At 47.6% G+C, this 22,291-nt stretch overlaps 1 long non-coding RNA gene across 1 annotated transcript in view; it reads left to right on the top strand.

The window, feature by feature from the left end:
• The first annotated feature begins 6,795 nt into the window (after nt 1-6,795).
• Nucleotides 6,796-22,291, top strand: part of LOC142786308 (uncharacterized) — a 31,590-nt gene continuing 16,094 nt past the window's right edge. The window contains exon 1 of the long non-coding RNA XR_012888999.1: nt 6,796-7,059. This is a non-coding gene — a long non-coding RNA (uncharacterized LOC142786308). The remainder of the gene's footprint in view (nt 7,060-22,291) is intronic.

The raw sequence follows: 22,291 nt of genomic DNA, 5'->3' as shown, positions 1-22,291 counted from the left end.
AAAACCACCTTAATATACGAGAGAGGCCGTAGTGGAGGGATTCGGAAAACCGACCACCAGGGGTTCTTTAACGTGCACCCAAATATGAGCTCACAGGCCTACAGCACTTTCGCCTCTATTTGCCGATACCATACAGGACACGGATATCTTGTTATTATCTTATGTCGGAAATGAGCTGAGGTGTGTTCTAAAGGTGGACTGAACCTTCCTATTTGTGTTAAAACAAGAAAAAGGGCACCTTTTATGGGTGACGTAACAAGGTCGGTTACGATTTTCTATTGAACCCAGAATGTACCATGGGTAAAGCGTGTGACGTCACTGATGGCAGAATCGCTGAGACCCTTTTGTCGGCCTCTTCCGACCAAAGTTCCAGTCTCTCAGGACCAGCACTGCACGCTTAAGTCTTTACGGGTGGCAAGACATTACTTCTTTGCCCTCACGCAGATACTGCCTTGCAACATAGGCTTTAGAACACTTTGCATGCATTCATTTCTCAGTGCGCGACACCTAAAACTATCGTTTTAACCTTTGTAACATCCCCCGTTTGTTAATATCTTAATCATGCTATAAGAGTCATGTAACAAATGAATTAGAATTAGGCAAATTGGAAGCTTCATTGTGCTACAACTTTCTTTGCAAAATTGGGCTGCACTTTAAAAAGTATCTGCTGAGTATGAGCATCTCCAAAATACACAGAAAATATTTCAGTATATGTATATATGTAACTGCATTATGAAGAACATTTTGTCTTTTTACGGAAGCACCTTTGAAATAACCTTCTACGCGTTACTTCAATTGTTTTGTGGGTTTTAATATCCCAAAACTAAACTACGTGTTATTTCAAAGGCAAATGTATCTTGGTATCTCTGTTTCGATAATTGCATGCAAGAATACTTTTCCGAGTATTTCTGTCTAGCCCGTTCGCCTTCAGTACGCAATGCAGTAATTGGGTTAGACTTTTTCAGCATTGAAGCTCTTTATAAAATCACTCTTTGTATAAAGTAACACGGAACTATCATTCTAATATTCGGGCATGAGCCTCAATATTGAGTTAACACCAATGCTCACCACCGATTCATCATATACGGAAAAACGTGTATACATATATACTCAGAAATGGCTGAGAATCAACTTTCGCCTACCCACAACCAGTACTGGATCGCCCGAAAATAAATCGCCCTCGCGAATAAAAAAAGAAGCATGCGAGAAGTGAGGTTTCTCGAGAACGTTGGGCACGCAACAAAGACACTGGCTAAAAAAGGCCAAGGGACGATGCGCTTCCAACAGAACCAGAATAATGAAAGTACTTGAAATGCTGCACATGTACTAACATGTGCAGAGCCACACTGATGTGTTTTGTGTAAAAATGAAAACTTTTTATGCTAAGTTTATGGAAGCTGTGCTGATGCAAGAATCAACCGCTTTCACCATTTCCTCCACCTCCATCACCTCACGAGTTGTTTTCGCAAAAAATGGATGATTCTTGCATAAGCACAGGCGCTATCAACCTAACGGAGAAAGAGTTTTCATTCTTTACAAAACACAGTATTGTAGTTCTCGCTGCCCATTTCTGTGTACAGCATTTCAAGCGCTGTGTGCTGCTTTCCTTTGCAATGTAGGGAACACCTTACTCTACAGTCCGTAATGTCTGCAGCACATGCATCGCAAAGTGTGGAAGCAACTTCATCAAGCGCTTATATATTACCACGATAGAAGAAACGCTAACAGTGAAAATCATGGCTTTTCACTCAGTCGAACTGCGACGCGCCTTGACTGTCGCTAGCAAAACATCGGCTTTTACCTGGCGTTGCCGCGTTGCCCTACAATCCTGCTCCGACCTAGGCTCATGCACTGTGTTTACTTATTTGCTGTTCGTACCGGTCACTTGTAACACACGCACGGTGCAGAAGCACCAGCCCAAGCAAGATGCAAGAAAGCTACGGTTACGCGATCTGAAAAAAAAAACTGCTTCGCGTAGCGACAGTCAAAACACGTCACAGTTAGGCCAAGTCAGAAACCTCGCTTACCGCTGTTGACGTTTCTGTGCATAATAGTAGTGCGTTATTACATTTGTAATAAATCGGCACAATGGGCTGGCTCACATAGGCTAAAGATGTTGCATCATCTCTTATTTCCATGAGGCGTGCGAACGAGTACGGCGATGACTTGGTGCTGCATACTACAGGCATACCGCACACAAATTCCAGCTGCAAAGAGAATTAGCGGGCGTCATGGTTGAATGCAAGCAGTAATTTTGTGTATTCACGCTTGCACTTTTACTGGGCTCGTAGTTATTCCTCTTGGTTGCCGCTATAGATGGGTGGCGGAACTTGGCGTTTTTCGTTGTAGATGAAACTCTGAGCAATGTGGTAACACCGCACGAGCACGATTCCCGCGTCGTGCTGTGATCCTCACGCGCAGTGCTGAGTAATAACTTCTTCTGGCGCTGACGGTTTTCCCATCCAAAAGACGGCGCAGTGGTGCCCAGACGACTTCTTGCTAGTGGGAGTGGGGTGAACAGGCACTTTTTCGCCTAATGAAATCCCAGAGGGGCTGCTTTATACACGCCATGGCAGCCAAAAACAAAATACCATCTGCGTGCGAGAGTATGCCTTCGGGAGCGTATAGGTGCCTGGATCTGAGCGAGCAAGGAGAAAAACGGGCTCTGGACACTAGGTGGTCTTGCCAGCGTTCGAGAAAGCGACTACGACAGCACACAAGAGCAGTTCTCAACATTTGAAGAAAAACAAAAACGAAGCAACAGCTGGAAATACGGCCACCTGTTTCCACCAGGAGGGGACGTGGTAAACATTCTAAACCATTTCGATAGCCTATTTCTTTATTTCAGCCCAACACATCGTAGCCCTGTTCATCAACACACGTTAGCAATTGACTGTCCGCATGCGCAGTTTGGAGTCAAAATAAATTGTGAATAAATACTCCGATCCAACTGAGTTAATCCTTTTTTTTCAAATGTTACTACCGGTTGGTCGCGCTCAGGGTAGTTAGTAGACTCAGCAGTAAAAGGAAATGCGTGTGTGGAGCAGACACACGCAATCGTGACTACAATTGCAAACGGAGTCTCTTACTTTGTCTGGGAGAATACACATACCAACACTTCGTATCCAGTCAGCCAATACAAAACACGCGAACAGGCGGAGAAGAATACCCAAGCCTCCTTTTTGCAGGCTGCACATCTGCACAACCGAAGCGAACTTATTTCGAATGCTAAACGCATACTCGCTGTTGTGTGCACCATTGTAAACTGTACTGCATCAGATACAACGCAACGTGACTCGCAAACTAAAGCTCCGCAGCTCAAACGCGTGCCGATACAGGACATAAGTATGCATGCAGGACATTCGTATGCATGCAGCTGGAACGGACCTTTGTTTGCTGAGGGTGTTCCTTTCAACTCTGTTTACCCGGTATGTATTTACGGTAGAGGATCTCTTTCGAATGAGTTAATCGAGTAATGGCCATTGGTAATATAGAGGGGCGCATGTCGACAGAATTAATGTGCTCCCGTCACGTATTGCTCCTAGCATACGGCCATTGTTCTACTAATGACTAAAACATTCTTAGATGCGAAGAAGCTGTTTGTATCACGTGTGTCGCTTACGTACGTGCGTCCATACGAACGTGCCCCAACACGTTTCATAAATATGACTCGCTGGTCCTGACATGAATGATTTCACAATCCCGTCACGTACGCCATCAAACTCTTCTCGCCGCATATTCATTTAACGCGTGAGAGTTAAGCTGGCATTGGTAACGTTGACTCTACGAATAAAAATAATAAACGTTTGTGTCCTAGCATCGAAATCAAAGCCAAGCAATCTGCGTGGAAACCAATTATTATACTACAGAGCTACGCCAGGTCTTCGAAATAGTTTGTAAGAAGAGGCAAACGTTCGCGAAACGCCAATGCTCGTTCCAGTGTTGACTATCCAATTTCTAGCATATATCTACCACCACTTTATAATGTTTAACTTCAGAAAATTACAACAGAGTCACCTTGCATAGCATTGATTCCCAAGTTACGTGGAATCTGCCAGTTTTTTGTTGTTTTTTGTGGGCAGTAGCTGATGGCGATATGTATGTCGCAAAATATTCCTCATTTGGTATTGGAAAGCGCCAGTACTGTGAAAGAAACGCAGTAGTTCTTATAAAGCATTATGTAAATACCACTTCGAAAACGCAGGGAAATAATAGTTGGCCTCGCACAGCTCGGCCTCCTGAAATCTTCACAGCGCTTGCGGAGAGCAAGGATTGAACGCAATTGCACCCACTCACACAGCAGCGCACCATGCGGGCGCCGCAGGCAGTCATCAGCTGCGGGGCCATCTCCTAGCCCGCGCTCAGCACACTAGGCACTATATTTCTAGACACTGTACCTGCAGGTGCACGCCGTGCTGCGTTGCTTTGGCGCACGCGCGTTTCGGCACGCCCGGCGTCCCTCCATCACAAAGAGAGGCAGACGCAGTGCTGTCGGTGTAGAGCTGGGTAACGTCATGGGTGCGAAATGCAGCATGTTACAGATATCGCCCGTTTGCCGCCGGGCCGCGCCGACAGACACTTGTCACGCCGGTTACACCTGCCGTCCGTTTCACTAGCGCAGCGTTGCTGTGACCTGCGTGCGTGCTCGTCAACGTTACCTCGGATTATATAAGGTCCTTTACGATGCGCTCGCGGCAGTTTCGCTAGCTCCACATAAACCAAATATGGAGTTCTGGGACGTCAATGGATGAGGAAGGTATGTGACTTGTACAAGCATAATTATGACACGCGTGCCATGTAAGAACGTGACAACATGCCACGCTCATGGTGCGCTGGCGGCTGTTTCAACAGCTCCACATAGAGCAAACTTGAGATCACGTGATGTGAATTGACGACAAGGGTAAATGACACGTCCAAACATGATAATCATGATATGCGTGTCATGTAAAGCATCACTAAATGCTACGCTCTTAGCGTGCTCGCGGCCAATTCAAAGCTCTACATACAGCAACTTTGGTATTTCGTGACGTGAATGGGTGGATAATGTAAATGACATGTCCGAAAATGAGAATCATAATATGTGTGTCATCTAAAACATGACTACATGCTACTATCATAGAGCGCTCACCGCCGTTTCGCTAGCTCCACATATACCAAGCTTGGTATCGAGTGACCTCAACAGATGCCGAAAGTAAATGGCCCATGCAAATATGATAACTATGACATGGAAGTAATATAAAGCATAATTTACTTCCGCCTCGTAACGTTGTGTTGATATTAAAGTGAGATATTAACATTCCTCATTTGTGCTTCGCATATTATCGGTTCCCACTGTACGTGGGATCTGCCATTTTTTCAAGTGTCCGCCAACCTGTAACGGGGGCAGGACTCTGTCGCGCTTTTAGTACCATAATCCCCCTATCGAAAGGAAATAAGTTTGATTGATCGAATAAAATATTATTTTTTGCACATTAGACTGCCGTCTCCACGCGCACTGGACGAATTCATGCGCCCTATTTGAGTGATCTATCAAGTCATCGAGGAATATACAAGATACGATGAACAAGGGCGAAATGCAAAATCTATGTAGGCATTCTTTGTCGCGTTTGCATGCCATGAAGTGCCCTAAAGGCACAGGTGTGTAAGCTCTATGAACTATTCAACACTCAGGGTAGGCCCCCATTTAAGAGCAGTTGGTCTAATTAAGGCAAAAAGATGAGAAATAAAAAATTCCGCCATATCCACGAAGTGAATGATGATGAGTAGGCGAAGCTCCGGAGGTAAACCTGGTAAACCATGAATCCTCTGTACATTTTGCCCACTCAATTTTATTACATCGCTCCCCCTAGCGTACGTCGCCGCACTAAATCGAACGATTGCCTTCAACCAATGACACGCGCCATATGTGACATCATTCCTATTTTATAAGATCTCGCGTCTTTCATCAACTACAAGTACCGCTTTCTAGTTTATAACATCTTGCATCTTTTCATCATCAGCTACAAGTACCACCATCTAGTAAACACTACAAGAACTAAACGAGAGGTGGCTACATACAGGAGACGGTACCGCCATCTAGTGAACACTGCAAGAACTAAACTAGGAGTGGCTACATACAGGGGACTTTACCGCCATCTAGTGAACACTGCAAGAACTAAACTAGAGGTGGCTACATACAGGCTACAGAGACGCACAGCCCACGCCCTAAGGAGCTTCGCCCCTAAAATGTAAACATTTCTGAATTCTCGAAAAAACAAGAAAGTGTTTCACGGCCAACATAGCAGCTGTCAAACCTGTCTGCCAGACGAAAGGATACTACGCTGCAAGCTGCTCACTTGAAGGTGGTATAGCGACTAAGATACTCGGCAGCTGACCCGAAGGTCGCAGAATCGAATCCTGGTTGCGGCGGCTTCATTTTCTATGGAGGCGGAAATGTTGTAGGCCCATGTACTCAGAATTTTATACACGCTAAAGAACCCCAGGTGGTCGAAATTTTCGAAGCTTTCTACTACGGCGTCTCTCATAATCATTTGGTGGTTTGGGGACGTTAAGCCCCGGAGAGCAATCAAGCTGCTCACCTGAAAATATCCTTTTTTTATCTGCCAACGTCAGATGTGAGAGCAAGTGGCTTGAGTCTGTTCCGATGATACCAACTACTTGGACGGTGCTTAGCTTTCAAGCCATCGGCGCAGGTGTTGCTGCGCTAGCTTCTTGTTCGCTCTTTATCTACCAGCTTCAGCAGCTGATATCTGCGGCATCGTTTCCTGAGCTCGTAGGTGGCATAGCATCCTGGCTTGCTGCCAGCGGCTATTGCTTCTAATATCTACCCGGCAAAAGTTTTTGCTTTCATGGCCGCTCCGGAGCCCGCTGTGCTCGCCACTGATGTGTCACTACTTGAAAATACGAATCCACAGGCTTGCAACCTAAGTGTCTCAGTGACACGGCCGACTTCACGTAAGAACTCGGCTGCCGTTACCATGCCATCAAGAGTACTGCTACTACCAGACAGCAACACATCCGCCTCGCTTTGGGAGCTCGAGGCCAAAAATAGCACTGAAGGTAAGTCTGACAATTCTTATCAAACTAGCACAGTTTTTACCGCACCGGATGAAAAGGAACCTGTGCGACGCTCACTCTTGTCGACGCCGGACTGACAGCACACTAGCACGGCGAGGGGTGATTTAGCGCGAGAAGCGCACGTCTCACGCTCCCTACTTCCACTCGTTACCAAAACAAAAATGATCGTTGGGTACCAATGGACTATCGCCGTAACCAGCAGTGCTGTGTGGCGGTCGCGATGACACGCTGCTCATTTGCCCCGCATGTTTATCAGTGCACCGTCACCCTGCAGCCGAAGTGCCGTATCAAGGATGAGCTGTTCATACGATTGGTTAGATTATTTGCTCACCGCATTTAGGCTCATCTCAATGTCTGTGAGCATTGCCCACTGCCGAAGTTGAGGAATTTAGGTCATAGCAAGCTGCTCGCAGTCGACACGGCCGCACCGGAGATGTGCAACGCCCTTTTCGTGGTAGCGTCTCTGCCAATTGGCGGAAAGGAAGTGAAATTTGAAGCTTACGAAGCGGGTAATCGCAATCAAATCAGATGCAATATTTGAAATGCTGGAGACATGACTTCTCACGAACTCATGAAGTCATTGCACTGCCACAAGTACTTAATCCTGCAGGCACGCCCCCTTTGACAAAGGCATTGCCATGGTCTCATTTGAAGGTAACAGCTTACCAATAAGGTCATCTTGAAATAATTTAGTATACGTGTTTTTCCGTATCGTGAAACAGTGGCTGTTTCTTACATGTTCCAGAAGATAGGGCATCAGGAGTGTTGCCCGAATACTTAGGAACGCAAACCCCAATACATAGTTTCTCGCCTACAATACCTATGTTTGCCTTAAAGTTGAATACGCAAGCGCAGTTTGGCATCCCGGCTACAAAAAAAGAAAAGAATAGCTTTGTGGTGGTACAGAGGTGGGCAGTACGCCTCATATTTAAAAATTTAAAAGAACATATTCACCTTCATTTCAAATTCTTGCAAATCAGATTATAACTTTAGAGCAGTGCAGAAAAATATCAAGATTTAATTTTTTATTTTTGCTTTATAACAACGGACTTAACGAATGCGCATGTGTATCCTCAGTCATTTTTGTCGTGCACGCCGAGACATCGAAATGTACATAATCTACCTGCCTAATAAACGCGCATAATCTCTTCAAGTACTCTTTTTTTCCACGAGCCATTTTCGATTAGACTTCGCTACGTGAAAATATTGCTTCTTTTGAATCTGCTCCTACATTCGACCACAAATGTTTGCGGAATACTTGCGCACGTGCCAAACTGCCGGTCTACGCCACCTAACGGTGCGTCATCTACTGTCGACCGCTGTTCTGGGCTGGATACGGGTCTTCTTACTCACCGGTCTTTGTTTTCTACTGCCGCTCAGGTCATTGTTCGCAGTTTTCACGAGAAGCGCTTAACTGCAGTATGACCTTCACATTGCTGTTTTTATAGGAGGATCAAAACTATCACGGCGTGCATCAAATGGCGTTCTGTTCGATAGGGGCCAATTTGTGATAATGATGTTGGCGGATAACAGTTATGCTCATCGACAGCTGTCCAGGCAGAAGCTAGTAGACGCAGATGCCAAAAGCGCGTCGCGTCGAAAAGCGAAAGGTAAAAATTTTTTGTACCCAGTCAGAAAAGGGACAGGCCATTGATTAGGGGAAACGCTGCTCACATGGCTGAAATGTCGTGAAGAGGCTTTCGGCTGTGCACTCGCGTGGTCCGGCCCCGCCGCGGTGGTCTAGTGGCTAAGGTACTCGGCTGCTGACCCGCAGGGCGCGGGTTCGAATCCCGGCTGCGGCGGCTGCATTTCCGATGGAGGCGGAATTGTTGTAGGCCCGTGTGCTCAGATTTGGGTGCACGTTAAAGAACCCCAGGTGGTCTAAATTTCCGGAGCCCTCCACTACGGCGTCTCTCATAATCATATAGTGGTTTTGGGACGTTAAACCCCACATATCAATCAATCAACTCGCGTGGTCCGTATACCTCTGCGGTGGACTGTATACTTCAAAGTGCGCTACTTACCCATCATGAAGTGCAGTGAACTACAGAATGTTCATGTGGCATTTTCTATCTGCTTTATCTTCGCTTTCGTTTTTGTATTTTGTAATTTTTCACTGTTCTTTTTAATGCAGTGTTACTTCATAAATTGCATATACTGTATTCACACGCCCCAGTTATTTCGGGGAGAGCTTTTTGCTTGTATTTTCTCTACGACTGCCAGCTACTATATGTTTTGCAATCAATAATGGGCGTATTAGGAGCGGAAGAGTGCGGTTGTTTTTTTTATCCTACTTACGCGTTCATGTATACTGCGAACTATAATTTTTTTTTACTTTGTTGTCTAGTCAGATCGCACTGGGTTCTTGTTTACGTAATACTTCAAGATATTTTGATAGGTTTGCTTCGTTTCATTTTCTTGTAGCGTGTGTGCCCTACGACTCCTACTATGCTTGTAAACTTGCAACTGTATAATTTCCCACCTGCATGATCCTTTGTGATTGCAGTATACTATTGCCGCGTTCCATTTCTCAAGTTTGTTATCGCCACAAAACACTACACAATTCTCAGCGCAAACCACGTTGGCAGTTTTCGAGAAGCTTCCGGAATTTAGTAGACTGTTTCGATAAGATCACGCCCACTCTGCGAACTGCACAGATTATTCTGGATAATCTGTGCAGTGGAGCACCACCAGCGATAACGTTAGAATATTCGATGGCCAGAATATAAATGCCGACGCACTTCGCCGCTTGTCAGTAGTTGATCGACGGCCGACGCTCGTTCATTGCTATCTGTGCAAGACTGCGCTTGTAATCGGACTTTTAGTTCACCGGGCACAGATTCGCCTAAATAAACAGGTGAATCCCAACACAAAGTATTCTGTTTTCGGCCACGTCACGACCCTTCCCATCTGGTGGAGGTGCTGCTTCGTTCATGTACCGGACGCCCCCGTCAAGCCGTGAACCCAGCCCACGTCACGGAGAAGACACCGACGCCTACCAAGAGAAGCGAACAAGCCGCCGACAGCAAGGTCTCCCATCGGAGTACGGGCTTCTACAAGACCAGGCGCGGAAGACCAAGGCCATGACCTCGACTGCAGTGACAATGACAACCGCAGCGTCCCAGCCCACGATCGTCATTCATCAACCCAGGGAACCAACAACGTTCCATGGACCATCGTTTGAAGACCCAGAAACCTCGCTAGAAATATACGACCACGTGGCCGCCCTCAATGACTGCGACAACGAAGAAAAGCTCCGTCGTGTGTACTTCTACCTGGAAGACACCGCAAGGACCTGGCTCGAGAATCGGGAGTCCACGCACCGAACGTGGGATGTCTTCTGCGGCGCATTCCTGCAAACGTTCGCGAGCGTTGCTCGCAAACAGCAGGCCACTGCTCTACAGGAAACCCGGGTTCAGCTACCGAAATGGAAAGGTTGCCATTTTCACAGAAGAGATGACCCGCTTATTCTGTCACGCTGACCCAGACATGCTTGAGGAGAAGAAAGTTCGTTTCCTCATGCGAGTGGTCAAATAGGAGCTCTTCGCGGACTAATGAGGAATCTACCCAACACCATCTAAGAATTTGTATCCGAGGCGACCACTATCGAAAAAACCCTGGACATTAGCACCAGACAGTATAATCATCGCCTGACTCCAGATCGTGCTGCTGCTCAAGCCAGTGACCCCGAAGACCTGTGTGAAACAATACGAGCAATCGTGCGTGAACAGCTGCGCAAGCCTCAAGTGGATTCGATCACCGACATTGTGCGAGAAGTAGTTCGGCAATCGTTTCGAATTCCCCAAACACCGCTGCCCGAGCGAGAAAATGTGAGCTACGCCGCTGCAGTCCGCCACAACGCTCCTCCCCGTCAACGCCGCAACGCCGCAACGCCGCCCCGTCGCACTTCCGTCGCCAGACGCCCCCGCCGCCACCGGCGCTACCACCCCCACCGACGTCCTACCGTTCGCCAGCGGGCCAGCGCAGTGCGCCGAGGAAAACAGAAATTTGGCGTGCACCTGACAACCGCCCGCTCTGCTACCAAATCGGCGAGGCCGGGCACACATACCGCCGTGGCCAGCAACGAAAGATGGGACTGCGTGGCTTCGCCGTTAATGCACCGCGTCCGCAGCCAGGAGATCGGCCACGTGACATCGCCGACTACCTCGCAAGAACTCACTGGACACCACGAAGTCCTTCCCGTTCGCCGTCGCCCAGCCGCCGCATGTCACCGCACCTCCGGCAGTACTCTGGCCCAACGCGGGGCCGGTCTCCTAGCCCGTATCCGGGAAACTAAGGGCAGCAACCGATGGAGGTGCGGTTGCTGTGCGACGAACTACCGAAGATCCTCCGACGACGACGCCGCCGCGACGGAGCTTTTTGAACACCAACCAGGCAAAGCCCTGAAGGCAAAAGCTCACTTACCGAAGGTGGCCGGACGACGCAACATGGAAGCAGCGGAACAAGCCGACGCAGCCGTGACTCGACGCCACGCCCTAACTGTAATGCGAGACGGCGAACTAGCGACTTCGACGTTCTTATCGACGGCCACAGTGTGACTGCTCTCGTCGATACTGGAGCCGACTATTCTGTCATCAGTGGGTCGTTCGCCGCAAAGTTAAAGAAAGTTAGGACAGCTTGGAAAGGCCCTGAAATCCGCACAGCCGGAGGTCATCTCGTAACGCCTGCAGGAGTCTGCACAGCGAGTCACCATTAACGGCCGTATTTATCCTACAAACTTCGTAGTCCTACAGCGTTGCTCGAGAGATGTCATCCTTTGCATGGACTTCTTATGCCTCCATGGTGCTGTCATCAACCTAAGAACAAAAACGATAACCTTATCCATAGAAGAAGCACTACCGCCGCACACGCCATCAGGAAACCATGCCTTGAATGTCCCGGAAGAAAAGTCACCATTTCGCCTCGCTCCAGCGTCATTATTTCAGTCGGCCCTCCTAAATTACCTGACTTGAAAGGCGTCGTTTAAGCCAGTCAGCATCTGTTGGTCACCCGAAATATTTGCGTCACAAGAGGAATTGCAGAGCTGTGGGGAGGCAAAGCAACGATTATGCTCACGAATTTCAGCAATGAGTACATACATGTGAACAAAGGAACAACGGTCGCATACATCGAAGAAATTGTGGACGCCATCAGTCCTTTCACCCTCGCCGATTCTGCGGAACCTGCTCAGAGGAACCAAGCCCCTCCCACAACTTTCGACGTCAATCCTAGACTTCCGAACCATAGACAAGAACAGCTCAAAGCCCTGCTCCTGCGATACAAAGATTGATTTTCATCGTCCCCGAAAATTCGGCAGACCCCAATGACGAAACATCGCATCATAACTGAAGAAAAGGCCATACCACTCTGTCAGAGTCCATACAGGCTTTCGACGCGAGAACGTGAAGCCATGAAGAGACAAGTTGATGAAATGCTGCGAAATGACATCATCTAGCCGTTCAATAGTCCATTGGCGTCCTCCGTGGTGTTAGTGAAGAAAAAGATAAGACCATACGTTTCTGTGTCGATTATCGCCGACTGAGCAAAATCACAAGAAAGGACGTGTTTCCTCTCCCACGAATAGACGACGCACTTGATCGACTCCATAACGCCAAGTACATTAAGTCAATGAACCTCATGACTGGCTATTGGCAAATAGAAGTCGAAGAAAGAGACCGAGAGAAGACGGCTTTTATAACACCAGACGGCATCTTCGAGTTTAAGGTGATGCCCTTCGCCTTTGTTGAGCACCTGCAACTTTTCAACGCGTATGGATACAGTACTGGCAGGATTGAAGTGTCAGACTTGCCTTGTGTACTTGGACGACGTAGTCGTGTTTTCCTCGAGTTTCGACGAGCATCTTCGGCGCCTTGAAGCTGTACTTCAAGCCATCAAGACGTCCGGACTCACACTCAAGCCATATAAGTGCATATATATGTACGAGGAGCTCTTGTTTCTGGGGCACGTGAATACCAATTCTGGAGTTCGTCCCGATCCACGGAAAACAGCCGCCATCACCGACTTCCCGCTGCCCACTGACAAGAAGGCGGTGCGCCGATTTCTGGGCATGTGCACCTAGTATAAGTGGTTTGTGAAACACTTCGCCAACATTGCTGATCCACTCACAGACCTTACCAAGGCCCACGTGGAGTTCAAGTAGGAAACGCCGCAGGTACACGCTTTCCAGGAGCCTAAACATCGCCTCCAGACGTCTCCGTTACTTGCTAATTTCGACGAATTCGCCGAAACAGAAATACACACTGACGCAAGCAGCGTAGGTCTTGGCACCGTTCTTGTGCAGAGGGCTGACAGACTTGAAATGGTTATTAGTTACGCCAGCCGATCGCTATCTAAAGCAGAAGCCAATTATTCCACAATAGAAAAGGAGTGCCTCGCCATCATCTGGGCTACGTCGAAATTTCGCCCCTACCTCTATGGCAGGCCATTCAAAGTTGTGAGCGACAACCACGCGTTGTGTTGGCTAGCCACCTTGAAGGACCCTTCAGGTCGCCTCGCACGATGCAGCCTGAGACTTTAAGAATACGACATTACCGTCGTTTACAAGTCCGGCAAGGAACACTTTGATGTCTAATGTCTATCTCGTGCGCCTGTCGACCAACCACCACCCGACGACCCGGATGACGACTACTTCTTGGGGTCGATAAGTACCGACGACTTCGTTGAACGACAGCGGGCTGACCCGGAACTTAAGGTCCTACTAGAATACCTCGAAGGCAGGGCTGCCGAAGTCCCGAAGGTATTCAAGCGCGCACTTTCGTCGTTCTTCCTGCGAAATGGTCTTCTCGAAAAGAAAAACTTTTCACCGCTTCAAGCCAAGTACCTCATTTTGGTGCCTTCAGCTCTCTGACCGGAACTCCTGCCGGCCCTGCACGACAATCCTACAGCAGGGCACCTCGGTGTTTCTCGCACGATCGCGAGGATACAAGAAAGGTAATATTGGCCACGTCTTACTACCGACGTCACTCGTTATGCGAGGACATGCCGGGACTGTCAGTGACGCAAGACACCACCGACAAGGCCAGCGGGACTTCTGCAGCCAATTGAACCACCTCGCCGACCTTTCCAGGAGATTGGTATGAACCTACTGGGGCTGTTCTCGACGTCGGCCTTCGGAAACAAGTGGATCGTGGTAGCTACATACTACCTCACCCGCTACGCCGAGGCAAAAACCCTGCAAAAAGGCAGTGCATCCGATGTAGCTAATTTCTTCGTCGAAAATATCGTTCTACGTCATATCGCTCCGGAGGTCCTTATCACCGACAGAGGAACAGCATTTACTGCTGACCTAACTCAGGCGATCTTGGCATACAGCCAGACAAACCACCACCGGACGACAGCGTACCACCCACAGACCAACGGCCTCACCGAGCGGCAAAAAAGACAATCGCCGACATGCTGGCAATGTACGTCGATGTCGAACACAAGACGTGGGACACCATTCTTCCGTACGTGTCCTTCGCATACAACACGGCGGTGCAGGAGATGACGCAGATATCTCCATACAAATTGGTCTACGGGCCCCGCCGTGGTGGTCTAGTGGCTAATGTACTCGGCTGCTGACCTGCAGGTCGCGGGTTCGATTCCCGGCTGCGGCGGCTGTATTTACGATGAAGACGGAATTGTTGTAGGCCCGTGTACTCAGATTTGGGTGCACGTTAAAGAACCCCAGGTGGTCAAAATTTCCGGAGTCCTCCACTACGGTGTCTCTCATAATCAAATGGTTTTGGGACGTTAAACCCCACAAATCAATCAATCAAATTGGTCTAAGGAAGGAGCCCGGCAACGACGCTCGATGCCATGTTACCCATCATCACCGACGAAGAAAAACTCGATGTGAGTGAGTACTTCAATGCACCAAAAAAGCCCGACAACTCGCGCGTCTCTGTATCAAGAGTCAACAGACGACCGACAGCCACCGTTACAATCTTCAACGACGCTTCGTGGAACACCAGCCCGGTGAACGTGTTTGGGTGAGGACGCCGATACGCCGACATGGACTAAGTGAAAAGCTTCTGCGACGGTACTTCGGACCATACAGGATGCTTCGGCGTCTCGGCCCACTTAGTTACGATGTTGTCCCCGACGGTATCACGAACTCTTAACGACGCTGATCGCGACCTGAAGTCGTCCATGTCACGTGCCTCAAGCCGTTTCCTGTGCGTTAACAAACTGAAACAGTGTTTTTTGTATCAATATTGTATCGTAATTTATTCACTGTACTTTCTTGCATTATTGTTGTACATTTAACTTTAATTAAAGCATCGGAACGATGCCTTTATTGACTGGGGCAACGCCACGTTCCATTTTTCAAGTTTTGTTATCGCCACAAAACACTACACAATTCTCAGCGCAACCCGCGCCTGCAGTTTTCGAGAAGCTTCCGGACTTAAGTGAATCGTTTCGATAAGATCGCGCCCACTCTACGAACTGCACTGATTATTCTAGAACCTACGCCACCGCCAGCGATAACGCTAGAACATTCGATGGCAAGAGTATGAATGCCGACGCACTTCGCCGCTTGTCAGTAGTGGATCGACGGCCGACGCTCCGTTCATTGCTATCTGTGCAAGACTGCTACTGTAATCGAACTTTCCGTTTACCAGGCACAGGTTCGCCCAAATAAACAGTTAAATCCCAACACAAACTATCCTGTCTTCGGCCACGTCATGACCCCGTGACACTATAAATAAAAAACAATTATTAGAAATTCTCGACATGCGGTCTGTGGCAACATAAAGAGTTCAAGAAAAGCCAGAGCATTGTGTTCCATGTGTTCCAGAAAGACAAAAGTAAACGAGAAATTGAACAAGAACGCAAGCCGGCTGTCAAAAGGCACGTCAGAAAGGAAACATGCAGGAGCATCAGCGCCACCTTTTCGGGACACAAGATTTTTTTGTCCGATAATCAAACCAACAGGCCACCGTTATTACACCGTGCCACCAACCCCCTCTAGCTGCCCAGTCAGAAGACAGCGGGATCATCTACGTCATGGATGTAGCTGAACAAGCGAACGGGCAGCTAACTGGTTCTAGTAAAGGCATTACATATAACGCATCCCTCATGCTCAACACCTGCATGCTGCAGCCTTCCTAGGGTGGAGGGTTGAAGCGTACTCAAAGGAACGTAGCTTAGTCAGTGTGGGCTTTCGATTGCCATTGACCATTCTCATCATCCCGCCTCAAGGACACTCCAAGAACTCTATAGCGGCAACAAGAATACCATATGGCTTTAATAGCGAAATCCACCCATGAAAGATTGAACAGAGGAAAAGTCAACCTTCTACCCACTCCCTCTGTTCCCTTTAGCATAGCTCTCTCAACTGCGTAGCGGCTGTTGCTATAGAAGGAAGTGGCATGATGGTTGCATGGTGTCCGTCTTGTCTTGTCGTGACTGCTGCTGCTTGTAAAGGGTGGAGACCAGCACCTTTCAATACGTTTCAATAACTCGACTTTATGTAGAGGAACTTGTGTTCGAATTTACAAGACTCTTCATCGTTGGAACGGTCGCATGTTGCCTTGGGCAGAGCCGATAGTGCAGAGCACTGTTTACTGTGACCAGAACGACTGGGAGGAAACGGGAGCCAGGTTTTAACATCTCGGTTGACCTTCCCGATTCTCCTCACGACCAATCATAACAATTTAGTACGTTTATTGGACAGACTAAACACACTTGTTGCAGTCCTCTCCTCTCGCTTTCTTATTCAAGCACTCGACCCCTGGGTCCGAGAGAGAGAGACGAAAGCACCGACCTGCACACGATGTTTCGCGAACTGTGTGGACACACATGATGGTGACACCATTTCGGCTGCGCGCCCATACAATTACTGCAAGATGACCAGGCTGTCTAGCGGGACAGCCGTCCCACGGACTCTTATCCAGATGGATGGAGTCGATACACCGGATGTCCTCACGTCGCTCGCCGGCACTCCGCTGGTCGGGGACAACCTAGCTGGTTGTTAAAAGCGGCGACCGACCACGGTCTTCTTAACAGAACGGGCGTCCTTACGCCGGGATTATCATCTTCTGAGAATCGGCTCTTTAGGAAGCGCACCCTTTGCGACAAAGAGGACTGCCCCCCCCCCCCCCCCCCTGGCCTGCTACGCCAGACCTTACAAACAGCTTCCTAGCCGATCCATTGAAATATGCGTCCAAACTACTATAAATCGCCTCATGCTTTTCGACATGCTGCTTCTTGGCACAACTTCACAGGGGCACTTGTGATGCGCACACCTATGGTACCGTCAACTCCGTCGCTCCTCATGAAACAAAGCTTTACCACGGTTAGCTTTTCAAAATCAACGCCAATCGAACGGCAACGGAGTTGCAGTTTGATTCGTAGCAAGATGTCTGAAAGGACAACTTGATTTCCAGCAAGACAGGCGACACCAGTCCATCGGTTAATACCTTCAAGAAGACAAGGGCCCTGTGCTCAATACAGTGAGCTGTGGCGGCTGCGCACAGCCTCAACGACCAGCTTTATCTACGAAGACCGCATTGCAGGTGCAACATGGAGCTATGAACGTGCAGTTAGATGTGTAAACGTGGCGCAGAACTGCTCTTATTGTTGTCGGTTCCGGGCTGGAAGTCTCATTGCGTCATTACAAGTCTTCTGTCTTAATACATTGTTCTTGAATACACCAGGAATGAATCCAAAATGGTGTCGGTCGATCTCAGCTTCATTTCGCACCTTAGGAAGATTCATCCTCAAGGTGCTATACTGTTGTTTTAAAACTTCAATTTTCAGCTAGTCGCATGCATGGCAACTCACTCAATGCAGCCGTCGCTGCTTGCGCATCAGGCAGCATGCTTCGAAATCTGGCACTGCGCTTCTGAATACGCAAAAAACACACGCGCGGCTGAGACGGACAGTTCACTATACGCAGACACACTCATACTCATACTCATACGCTTTCGCACAGACGATGCCAATGCGAAGATAAAGTCACGCGCCCAGTACAGGTAGAGCAACATAACATATGGGAGAATCACTGCCATTATTTATAGCAACAGCCACCAGTCATAATATTTATTAGATATATCTCATTAAGCGACTAATGGTAGCTACATATCTTTGACAACAAGCTATGCGGTCTCAAAGCCGCTACTTAGTCTGCCAGATAATGTTGAGGAATAGCCGTGCACCAACTCACTGGATGTTCTAGTTTTGTGTATTCGCACTTGTTCACCTAAGAAAAAGATCTATCAGCAAAATAACCTTCTTTCTTGGGTCAGGACAACCGCGGAAGACGATAACAGAGCCCGATGGCGTGAGAGAAAGGACAAGTTCTTTTGACTTACCCAACGGAGAAAAACTGAGCCACGTCCTTTCTTACCTTTTTCTTAATTAACCTTTTGGGGCCGCTTTATTAGGGCTCTGATCACTCGAGCGACGCCTTTCCCACGCCGGCTAGCATGCCAGGCTCCTTATTCCTTTCGGCACGCTAACGTAAAGAGTGGCTCAGTACGTCAAGGAAGCACTGTCACTCCTTGCGGGAAAATGAAAAGCGTACGGAGTTTCTTATGCGGAAAAATAATCAACTTGCAAACGTTCGGTGTTCTCTGTGCGTAGAACGGGGAACCTCGCTGTCAGGCACTTGAACTCGTATCGCAGCAGCACAGGCGAAGTAAACGCGAAGAAAGTGAGTCGAACTCATCTCTCTATTTCTCTTTCTGTAAGTGTCGTCAAAGAAATTTTTTCAGTCCTAGTCACTTTTTTGCTGCAGTTTCTGCTCTCACGACCTAATTCAGCAGGCACTGTATTGATCCGCCTATAGTCCGGTACAACTTTGAAGAGGCCAATACCAGACTATAGAGAAGCGCAGCAGGCAATCACCTCCGCGACAAATGTCTATCTATCTATCTATCTATCTATCTATCTATCTATCTATCTATCTATCTATCTATCTATCTATCCAGAAAGCACTCACTTTTTTTGCACAAGAGACTTAACTGATGTTGAACACTGGTTCATTACAATAGCGTCTTAGTACAAGAGAGTCCATTCTATTTATAAATTTAGGGAGCATTCTAAGCGTGTCACATCATTCTTATCGTTTTCTGGGTCAATATGCATTTTCTTTTCCGGTCCGCAATACCTTCATGTTGTTTAAAGGGGCTTCCTCTAACTTATAAGCACCTGAATATCCTGATAAACATGGAGAAGGTTACTGTGCAGAGAAAGACAACTGAAGGAATTAGATATTCTAATGCAGCTTTTTAGAATGACACTTCCAAATACACATAATACAATGTCCTGTCATGCTTGCATTCGCGTTAACTTGCGTGCGCTTTGACCCCATCGATATTGCAAATAGGTATAGGAAATCAAACAGAGGTTTGTTAAATAGCGAGTGGTCGCATTCCCTAAACCACATTCGCTTTTTACAGAGAAATATATTATGAAATCACAACATGGCTAGTGTTTCGGCACCACCACCGCTGCCAGTGTCCGTAACCACTATAGCACGAAATACTAGAAAAACTCGGTAAATGAAAAAGGACACAATGAGGTTCAAACCCCCGTTCCCTGCACGCCAGCCCGCTATTCTATCACTCAGCCACGCTAGTGCTCGCAACTATTTTGCAAACTGCCTTTAGGCAGGCTTGATGAAAGGAAATGAATTGTTATATTATGAGCAATAAAGTGTTTTCGAACACCAAAGAAACAATAAGGTGTCCCATAATGCAAATTGCGCAACGAGAGGGTGGTGGAACGCTCCATATCTTTACAACAGCTTGATCTTGTTCACATTGTAACTGTGGCGCATGCCCACGGAGGCAGGGGATTTGCGGGATTACAAATGCTTCTGCCATAATTTTTCATTGTCGTCAAGCACAGTTCCCCCAAAAATGCACAAAGTTTCTTTCAATCATGCAGCAGGTACCACGCTTCTCCGAAGAATGACGAAGGATGGCATGGTGAATGTCTTCCTACTACACAATGAATAATGGGGCAGTTGGTATACCGCGAGTGTGCTCCCAGCAGCTACTCAAAGAGTGTTCAAAAAAGGCTCTCAAAGGCCGCTCTTCCAGATTTAGTTGTGACAGTGCTGCGCGTTCGGTGCAGGCTGGCGGTTTTCTCGCTGTGACAATGCGGGCATCTCCTCGAGAACTCCTCATACACAGGTGCTCTGTCGTCATTTTAGAAAAGTAATGACTCGTGTAAATTTCGGGTTCTTGAAATGTTGCTTTATGGAGGCCCGAGTTCACACTAAACATTGCATTACCTAGCTGCAAGAGAGCAGCCAAGCAAAGAGCGCCCATGTAACATTGACCCATTCTTTTTTTTCATGGAGCACAACGAAGAGCACCCGCCTTGTAGCTCGTGCAATGTAGCGAACCATGACTATTTTGGCAATTCGCGTTCCGTCCTCCGAAGCCATTTTTTCTTGCACACTCTATACCTCTGAAAGCTAAAGTGCCCACTTCCTCACCTCAATCTGGATGCCGCAGAGGCACATACTGAACAAGATAGATCTTCTGTTCGGGCCTAGAACGAAATGGTTTCCCCGTTATCGTACTCTATTGCCAACATACTAACGCAAGAATCGAACAGGTGCGCACAGGTGCACACTAACAACTGCTTTCATCATAGGTAGATTAAAAGCTTTCTACATCAACGAGCTATGCATACGCACCGTCAAGAGAATTCGGGGCGTTTTCGTTTCTTTTTTATTTCCAAAACGTGCATACAAGACGCGAAAGAAATTCGACCTTTGCACCGTACAGCAAAACGGAAGTGTCACTCAAGTTTTTCTCACTGGCTTTGGAAATGTTTCTAACATTTCACGAGCCGTTCTTTGACTACTTCTGGCTAGGATTCTCGCAAGTCAAAATCGCGCTTCATAATGCCAGGATGCCCCGCTTTGGTTGACGAGGTGACTTCTTTTCTTACTATTTAGATTCATTTCGTGTTCTCTGAGTCGGTCATCGAGGCCACATTCCATAAGGCCGATGTAGACCTTGCCCCGAGACCTACTTAGCTGTGTTTAGCTGTGCCGGCGCATGTTTACCTTTACATTCACCTCATGGGGCCTTACGTCAGCTACACATTTCGAAGCACACACGCAACGGAGGAAAGCCAGCAATGGTGGAACCCATCTCAATCGCCGCTGGGCTTGGTTCTTGCACGAGCAGCGATGAGAAATGACGTTGCTGAAACACTTGCAATTACCTACTAAGTGACATCACATTTTTTCTGCGCCGTCTACTCTTCAGGCAACGAAAAGGACCATATTCCTTTAGGTGATGCGACTCAAGCCACCTCGTTCCTGTCCAGCCGCTAATATACGGTCTCTTCTTAATGAACTTATCTGACAGCCTGGAATGCAAAAAAGAACATAGAAGGGTTTTTCATTCCCTTCGGCTTCACGCGTGACTGTTTGCCGGTCGCACCCTTCATATTTCTACCACCCACGCCCTTATTCTCTTTTAATACTGCGTACTTGATGATATGGCGATACCGTGGCTGGCCGCTCCCTTCGTGGGACTTGGATGCCGTCACGTAAAAACGTGGGAGGTTACCAAAGGAGGATTTTTCACATCGCTTTAGGTTGATGCCGCCAGTGGTGAAACTTTGTTTCAGGCGGGGCATAGACTCTCGTTTTGGAATACTTGAACAATTCCCAAATACGTTGGTTCGGTGACATCACAACAAATTTAGAACGTGAGGGCTTTCAAGGGTTAAATCAAATTTTCCATAGTAGCCTTATGCACACCCAATACGGATGTTGAACGCACCAAGAACATTTCGAATTCGCGTAAGCTTAATGCTAAAGACAACCTTAAGTGGTTGCGAGATGCACCTTGGGATAGGGCGTTCCACACGCCAATGAACTCTAAAAAGAACATGAAAAGGCGCAGTGCGGATGCCACCTGAAAGCACCTTTCCGCCGAAAGCCGCAGTCGTACAGTTTTCTCAATAACAACTTACGTTTACAAGTTCACTTCTTCGCCTTCCTTTCTTTCTTACACCTCTTATTATCCAATTGAATCTAGTTGCAATTATGACAAATGAAAATGAGGCCATATTCGCTTCTTTAACTGCGCTCATATAAGAGCGAAGCCTCGAGAGCGATCGCTATGAAGAAAGAAATCGTTATTTTTTCTATTTGCTGCCATTAGCGCTGTTTAATGATATTTTGTAACGAAATAGTGGTGAGAACTAAGCTCACTTCTTGTATTTAAATGTACTA

Source organism: Rhipicephalus microplus, unplaced genomic scaffold, assembly GCF_043290135.1.
Source record: "Rhipicephalus microplus isolate Deutch F79 unplaced genomic scaffold, USDA_Rmic scaffold_22, whole genome shotgun sequence".
In the NCBI taxonomy this organism is placed as follows: domain Eukaryota; kingdom Metazoa; phylum Arthropoda; class Arachnida; order Ixodida; family Ixodidae; genus Rhipicephalus; species Rhipicephalus microplus.
Note: the sequence above shows the minus strand (reverse complement) of the source record. Positions and strands in the feature narration are given on the sequence as shown.